Source organism: Choloepus didactylus, chromosome 4 (genome assembly GCF_015220235.1).
Source record: "Choloepus didactylus isolate mChoDid1 chromosome 4, mChoDid1.pri, whole genome shotgun sequence".
Lineage (NCBI taxonomy): Eukaryota > Metazoa > Chordata > Mammalia > Pilosa > Megalonychidae > Choloepus > Choloepus didactylus.
The window spans coordinates 104,364,440-104,373,655 of NC_051310.1; positions in this window are offsets into that span (position 1 = coordinate 104,364,440).

Below are 9,216 nucleotides of genomic sequence, written 5' to 3' on the forward strand. Positions count from 1 at the left end.
GTCATATAGCCAAACTAAAGCTTGAACTCCAGAGTGAATGCCTTAACACTGGCTTGCAGGAGTGGCGTGTAGATAGTACAATAGGCTGCAAACCTGGACACCAAGATGCACCCACCCCAGTCCTGCTAGGGTCTGGCTAGGTGGATGGGGGAAGTGAGTTAGTCAGTTCTTGGCAACTCTTGACTCCTTTTTCTCCAAAAGAGCATTCCCCAGGCTCCTCACCAGCCTGCTGAGCCACTGACTGTTTCTCCCGGCAAGCACCAGAAGGATTCTCCCCCTCGGCTTGTAGCAGGCAGGATGAATGAACAAGGCTAGAGTCTTGGACAAGCCACCTGCAAAGTCAGGAAGGCACTAACAGTCCCCAGCCTTTCTTTCCACGTAGTTGACCAAGGAATGTGCTACCCTAAGCCCCCTCCTGGTGAAAAGTGGAAATGCAGCTGAAGAGGGCTTACCCCGTTACCCATCAGACCCTACAAGGACGATCTTCAGTGCCAGTCTTGGAGTTGGAGGACAATGTGTGAGTGGAGGAGAGGGAAAACAGTGTGGGCTAGGGCTGCCGAGGTCAGGGGAGGTTCCCAGAGAATTTGACAAGTGAAAAGGCCTGCCCCAGTTGGGAAGACCTCGCCCAAATTACCCAGGTGGTGTTCCTCATGGTGTCTGCCCTGGGGAAGGGGGCTGGGTGATGGAGACAGAAGGGAAAAGCCCTCCTGTAGAAGAGCAGAGCTGCAAGGGAAGGTAAGAGCATCTGTGCCCAGTACTCTGCCTTCCCTCCTGGTGTTGTGGAGGAAGAGTCCAAGCTCCTTTTGTGCACACTCACTTCTCGAGGATGTCACTCCAGCAATCCTCCCTCTTTCCTGCATCATCGATCTTCTCATTCTCTCCTGAATCACTCACTCTCTTTCTTGAAACACTTGAGCTTCTAGAATATTCTCCTCTCTTGCTTTTCCTCTCACCTCACTGGTTACTCCTTCTAGTCTATGCTGAGTCCTTGTTTTCTCCCCAACCTCCTCACATCAGGGAATCCCAGGACTCAGAACTCTTTTCTTCTATGTCTATGACCACTGCCTTGGTCATCTCATCCAGTCCTGGGGCTTTAAATACCATCTGTGTGCTGACAACTCTCATATACAAATCTCCAGCTTGAACCATGTCCTCGAATTCTGTATATGTAACTGCTTAATCAACATCTCTACTTAACTTGTCTCCAATCAAATTCAGGATCTCCATTCCCCCTTACTGCTGACAAAACAAAAACAAGCCATTTTCCCTGTAGCCTCCCCATTCTCAGATGATAACAATTCTATTCACCCAGTTGCACAGGCCAAAAACCTTGCAGTCACCCCTTGATTATTCTCTTTATCGCAAACCCCACATCAGCAATCACACTGCCTCTACTTTCAGATTATCCACCTTCACTACTACCACACTGGTCCAAACCAGCATCATCATTTGTCTGTATTGCAACAGTTTCCTGATTGATTTCTTTACTTCCACCTTTGGTCTTTATAGTTTATTTTCTACACAGCAGCTAGAGTGATCCTTCTAAATACAAGGTAAATCAAACCATTCTTCTGCTCAGTGTTCTCCAGTGGCTCCCCATCTCACTCAGGGTGAAAGCTGAGTCCTTAAATTGGCCTACCACGTCCTACATAACTTGGTGCCTACATAACCCTGACCTCATCTCCTGCCACTCTTCCCCTTGCTTCCTTCATGCCACACTGCCTTCCCTGCTGTTCTGTGAACACATCAAGTCTTTTGCACTTGTTATGCCCTCTGATGGGACACTTTTCCCTCAGATGCACATACAGCTCCTTCTTTTACTTTCTTCAGATTTCTGTGCAAATGTTACTGTCTCAGTTTGCCAGGGCTGATATGACAAATACCACACACTGGTTGGCTTAACAGGAATTTTTTGTCTCATGGTTTTGAAGGCTAAAGTTCAAAATCAAGATGTTGCAAGGTCATGCTTTCTCTAGGAGTTGGTAGTGTCCTGGTGTTGGCAGTCCTCCCTCACAAGGCAATCTCTTTCTCCTCTCTGGCTCGTTCTGACTTCTGGCTTCTTCCTGTGCCATCCTTTGTGCCCAAATTTCCTCTCTTTATACAGATTAAGACCTGCCCTGATTCAATTTGGTTACACCTTAACTAATAATCTTTTCAAAAGGTCCTATTTACAAATGAGTTCACACCCATAGGAACACAGATTAAGACTTGAACACGTTTTTGGGTACATGATTCAATCCCCAACAAGAGGCCTTCCCTTATGATCCTACATAAAATGATTCCACCCTCCTGCAACTCCCTCTTCTTCACTCTGCTTTAGTTTTTCCCTTACCTTCTGACAATATTATACATTATTTTTTATACTATACTTATTTATATCTATTTTCTATCTCCTTCCATCAAATATGACTTCCATGAGGGCCAAGACTTTGTCTTGTTCACTGATATATTCCTGAACCAAGAATAGTGCCTGGCCTGTAGTAGGTGGTCAATAAATATTTGTTGAATGGCTGGATGGGTGGGAGGGCCAGTAGTTAAAAGCACATGGATGAGAAAAGACTGTCATGCATTTGCAAGACAGAACAGACTTAAGCATGTTTACATTCTGATGGGAAGGTACAAGAAGAGGGGAAGAAGAAAAGAGAGCAGGAATAATTGGCACATAGAGATCTCTGAAGAGGTAGAAAGGGACAGGACACAGAGCCAGGGGAGAGGCACCCCTTCCTTGGGCTGGAGGGAAGGTGAGGATGGCATAATAAGGGAGTTCGATGAGAGATAAAAGGATGCCTCACCAATGGTTTAATTTTTTCCTCCTGTGAAGTATGTGGGAAGATCTACTGAGCGAGAGAGAAGTGAGGGTGAGCAGGGGCCTGAAAAGAGAGGTGAGGATTTTCTGTGGTGGCTATGAGGAATGGGAGTGACTGCTCACCTAGGATGAGTGTTAGCTCATCCTAAAAAAATAGGATGTTTTTATTTTAAAAAGAAACATTCCCTTTTAGAGCAGTTTTAGGTTTACAGAAAAATCATGCAGAAAGCTCAGAGTTCTCTTATATCCCCTCTCCTCCCTACCAACCTACCCCTGCTCCCCGCTAGTTTCCCCTATTATTGACATTTTGCAGTAGTATGACATATTTGTTATAATTGATGGGCCAATATTGAAACATTATTATTTACTGAAGTCCATAGTTTACATTAGGGTTGCTCTTTGGGTTGTTGGGTTCTATGGGTTTTGACAAATGCACAATGTCATATATCCACCATTACAGTATCACAGAAAATAGATTCACTGCCCTAAAAATGCCGTGTGTTACATTTATTCACCTCTCTCTCCCTCCCTCTGAACTCCTGGCAACCGCTGATCTTTGTACCATCTCTATAGTTTTGCCTTTTCTAGTAGTTGAAATCGTACAGTAGTTGAAATCATACAGTATGTAGCCTTTTCAAACTGGCTTCTTTCATTTAGCTATATGCATTTTTACATTCCTTCATGTCTTTTCATGGTTTGATAGCTCATTTCGTTCTATTGCTGAATAATATTCAATTGTATGGATGTAACCACAGTTTGATTATCCATTCAACTATTGAAGGACATCTTGTTTCCTTCAAATTTTTGCCAATTATGAATAAAGCTGCTATAAACATTCATATTCAGGTTTTTGACACTTGTATAAAATTACTTTTCTTAAAAAAAATTTTTTGGAGAAGTTATCTTTTACTTAGAGCACACCCTCACCCCCACCAAACTGTGGTCTGCCCCCCCTACCCCCTCCCCAACCACTTGGCTTTGTTGCTGGGTCAGTCCCATCATATATATAATTTAAGTTATATATATAAAACACAATCCCAAACTCCACGGGGCCTCGACGGGCTGCAGAGGCTCATTAGGGAGAACCAAAAGCCAAAATAAGAGGGAAACTGAGGCAGTGACCTTTGCCAGGGATCTCCAAAAGAGAGAGGAACTCCAGACAGACCAGACGAGCTTGATGGGCCCCTAGTCGCCCCCTGATCCATCCTGGGGGCAAATAGAGGTCAGGGGTCTTTTCCCAGGAACCCAGTGTCTCCAAGGCTCCACCGTGTTCCGCCGAGAACCCTGGAGGGACCTGGGCGCGGGAGAGGGCAAGCCCCACCTCACACTGGCCTGGAGGCTGCCACTGAACTTCCCTGTGGGCGCCCAGCTCCCCAACCTTAGAGACCTCCTATCCAGGGAGGGAGCCATCGGGCAGCCCCGGCTTATCGGCGTGTAGGGTGGGGGTCTTGGGAGATGCAGGAGGGGCTCACTGGGGCAGTGCGGGAGAGGTGGTGTGGACGCAGCCACCTGGGGAGCCCTCAAGGCCTTGGTGAAGGGGGAGGGACATGGCAAAGGGACGCGGAAGCCGCCCCCGCAGGCTGAACCCACGCGGGTGACACATGGGGCCCAAGCGTCCGGGTTTGCTTGGGACTGAGGGGGTTCCACAGTTGTGAGGCAGTCCTGAGCAAATTGGGACTTGGTGGCCCTCATGACAGGTGAGGCCAGAAAAGGGGGTGGCGCAGAAAAAGCCTCGGTGCTGGAGCTGGGGCGCGGGCGGGATCGGCCCCAGGGACCCCAGCATCGGTCTTTCAGCTGGGCGCTAACCGAGTCACGCTTGCCGGCTGGGGGCTGCTCTGGAGACCGGGGCCCCTCACCCCCGGCCACACCCGGGCGAGGGTGGGCAGGAGCCTGGGCCTGAGGCTGCGGCCCGGCAGGTGTATGGGAGCCTCAGCAAGGGACGTCGGTGGTTTCAGCTCCAGCACCGGCTTCAAGGACTAAGTGTCTGGGCAGGCACCCTGAGCACCGGGCTCCAGGGGCTCCATGGTCCCGTGCCAGGGAACGCTGGTTCCTACAAAATCCCCAATTCCAGAGAGGTCCGTAGGCTCCAAGGAAGAACAGCTTGTGGGGTTAGGGGTAGGGGGGACGCGGGACGCCGGCCTGCGGATGCGGATGTCACGGTGAGCAGGCTGCTGGGCAGGGGCCCTCTGGGGCCCTCACAGCTTCTTCTGGGTGGGTGGCGAGAGGCCAGAGGTGCCGCGGGGGCCAGCCGAGCTCCTGAGTGGGAGAGGGCTGGGGCAGCGGCTGCCCATCCGTCCGTGTGCAGGTTTTTGTGTGGAGGTAAGTCATTAACTCATTTGGGTAAATAGGTAGGAGCACGAATGCTGTATCAGATGATAAGACTGCTTAGCTTTGTAAGAAACTGCCAAACTGCCGTCCAAAGTGGCTGCACCATTTTGCACACCAGTAGCAATGAATGAGTTCCTGGTGTTCCACATCCTCCCCAGCTTTTGGCATTTGGTGTTGTCAGGGGTATGGATTTTAGCCATTCTAATGGGTAGGTGTGTGGCGGTATTTCATTGTTTTAATTTGAAGCTTCTAATAACGTATGATGTTGAGCATCTTTTCATGTGCCTCTTTGCTATCTGTATATCTTTTTTGCTGAGGTGTTTGTTCAGATCTTTTGCCCATTTATTGAATTGGATTGTTTGTTCTCTCATAGATGAATTTTTTTTTCCAGAAATGGAAAAGCCAATCATCAAACCTGTTTGGAAGGGCAAGGGGCCTGGGACAGCCAAAAACATCCTGAAAAGGAAGAATGAAGTGGGAGGACTCATGCTTTCTGACTTGAAAGCATACTACAGAGTCACAGTAGTCAAAACAGCATGGTACTGGCACAAAGATAGACACACCAATCAATAGAATTGAACTGAGAGTACAGAAACAGACGCTCAGATCTATGGTCAATTGACTTTTTTTTTTAATTCATGCATGTCTTTAGTTTATTATTCACAGAGATGAGTTTTAAGAGTTCTTTGTATATTTTGGATACAAGTCCTTTATTAGATACGTGCTTTGCAAGTACTTTCTCCCAGTGTCTGGCTGTCTTTTCAACCTCCTGATAAAGTCTTTCATGGAGCAAAAATTTTTATTTTTAATGAAATTGAATGTATCCATTTTTCTTTTTATGGATTCTGCTTTTGGTGTTGTATCTAACAACTGATTGCCAAACCCAAGGTCACCTTGATTTTCTCCTATGTAATCTTCTAGAAATGTTATAGTTTTGCATTTTACATTTAGGTCTATGATCCATTTTGAGTTAATTTTTGTGAGAGGTTTAAGGTCTGTGTCTAGATTAATTTTTTTTGCATATGGATGTCCAGTTGTTCCAGGTGCTATCCTTTCTCCATTAAATTGCCTTTGCTCCTTATCAAAGATCAGTTGACTTCATTTGTGTGGATCTAAATCTGGACTCTCTACTCTGTTCCATTGGTCTATTGCTCTATTCTTTGGCCAATACCACACTGTCTTGACCTCTGTAGCTTTATGGTAAGTCTTGAAGTAGGGTAATGTCAGTACTCCAACTTTGTTCTTCAGCATTGTGTTGACTATTCTGGATCTTTTGCCTTTTCATATAACTTTTAGAAACAGTTTGTCAATGTCCACAAAATAATTTGTTGGGATTTTGATTGAGATTACATCAAATCTATAAATCAAGTTCAGAAAAAAAAAATGCATTCTAATAATCTTGAGTCTTCCTATCCATCAACATGGAATGTCTCCTCATTTATTTAGCTCTACTTTGACTTCTTTCATTAGAGTTTTGTAGCCTTCCTCATATGGATCTTGTACATATTTTGTTAGATTTATATCAAGTATTTCATTTTTTGGTGCTCATATAAATGGTATTGTTTTCAATTTCAAATTCTAATTGTTCATTGCTGATATATAGGAAAGCAATTGATTTTTTAATATTACCCTTGTATCCTGCAACCTTGTGGTAATCACTTATCAGTTCCAGGATGTGTTGTTCACCACTCCCCCCATCCCCCAATTCTTTGGGATTTTCTACATAGACAATCATGTCATCTGCAAATGAAACAGTTTTATTTCTTCCTTCCCAATCTGTGTATCTTTTGTTTCCATGTCTTGTCTTATAGCATTAGCAATAAGCTAGGACTTCAGTATGATGTTGAATAGGAATGGTGAGAATGGACATCATTGCCTTATTCCCATTTCTTAAGGGGAAGGCATCTAGTTTCTCACTATTAAGTATGATGTTGGCTGTAGGTTTTTGGAGATGCTCTTTCTGAAATTGAGTAAGTGCAACTCTATTCCTAGTTTGTTCAGTTTTTGTCATGAATGGGTGTGGATTTTGTCAAATAATTTTTATGCATCTAATGATATGATCCTATGATTTTTCTTCCTTAGTCTATTGATGTGATGGATTACGTTAATTGATATTTGAATGTTGAACCAGCCTTGTGTATCTGGAATAAATACCACTTGTTAATTGGTGTTCAATTCATTTTATACATAGTTGGATTTGATTTGTTAATGTTGAGGATTTTTGCATCTATGTTCATGAGACATATTGCTATGTAATTGTCCTTTCTTGTAATGTTTTCTCTGATTTTGGGTTTAGGGTAATACTGGCCATATAAAATAAGTTACGAAGTGATCTTCTACTTCTTTTTTCTGGAAGAGACTATAGAGAATTGGTATTATTTGTTCTTTAAACTTTTGGTGGAATTCACCATTGAAACCATCTGGCCTGTTCCTTTTTGTTTTTGAGTAATTGTTGATTCAATTTCTTTAAAAGATATAGGCCTATTCAGATTGTCTATTTCTCCTTGTTTGGTAAATTCTGTTTTTCAAGGGATTTGCCCATTTCATCTCAGTTATCAAATTTGTAGGCATAGAATTATTCATAATATTCCTTTATTATCCTTTTAATGTACATGGGATCAATGTCTTTTTTTTCTTGGTTAGCTAGACTAGAGGTTGGTCAATTTTATTGATCTTTTCATAGAAGTAGCTTTTGGTTCTTTTGATTTTCTGTTGTTTTCTTGTTTTCACTTTAATGGATTTCTGCCCTAATTTCTATTTCTTTTCTTCTGCTCACTTGGCATTTGGTTTGCTCTTCTTTTTCTAGTTTCCTAAGGTGAGAGCATAGATGACTGATTTTAGATCCTTCTTCTTTTCTAATATATTCAATTAATGATATAAATGTCCCTAAAGAACTGCTTTTGATGCATCCCACAAATTTTAATAAGTTGCATTTTCATTTTCCTTTAGTTCAAAAATGTTTATTCTCTTGAGACTTCTTTGACCCATGTGTTACTTGTAAGTGTGTTGTTTAATTTCCAAATATTTTGGGCTTTTCCAGTTGTCTTTCTGTGGTCTGAGAACATATTTTCTATGATTTCCATCCTTTTAGATTTGTTCAGGTGTGTTTTATGGCTAGGATGTGGTCTATCCTGGTGAATGTTCCTTGTGAGCTGGAGAAGAATGCTGCTGTTACTGGATGCAGTATTCTATAAATGTCAGTCAGATAAGTTGATTGATGATGCTGCTCCATTCAACTATATCCTTACTGATTGTCTGCTTGATACATCTGTCAATCACTAACAAAAGGGTATTGAAGTCTCCAACTATAAAAGTGGATTTGTCTATCTCTCCTTGCAGTTCTATCAGTTTTTGCCTCACTTCTTTCGCTACTCTGTTGTTAGACATGTACACATTAGCGACTGTTATGTGTCTTGGAGAAATGACCTCCTCATCATTACGTAATGTCCCTCTCTCTCTCATAGTTTTCCTTGCTTGGAAATCTGCTTTGTCTGAAATTAATCTGGCTATTCCAGCTTTCTTTTGATTAGTGTTAGCATGATGTATCTTTTTCCATCCTTTTACTTTTTTTTTAAATTCTGTGTATTTATTGTATGTAAATTACACCCCAATTTTTAAAATTGCATAGATATCCAATAAGTCACAGAAATCATATATCCTGCTTCTGGACTCTTGGGTCAGAGGGAACTTAAGTATCAAAAGATAGTTTCAAAGTGAGAGTCTTATAAGAAATTAAGAGATAAAATTATTAGATAAATAACAAATCTAAGATAGCCTTCTTAAGCCTGCATAACAAAACCCTTCATACAGAGCAGCAATTTAAAAAAATGAAAGTACTCAAAAAACATCCACCAAAACTAGCAGATAACAAATATTTATTTTATTTTTATAAAATTAAGAATAGTAGACAATCGTATATATACACACACACACACATATATATGGTTCCAAAGCAGAGCAATACAAATATATAAATTACTGCAGCTTTAAAAGAAAAGTATTAATAGCCAAATGATGTCCAAATAAGCTTTTTTGAAACCAACCTGGTTTTTACCACAACAGTTCCATTTTTCTAAAAGTCT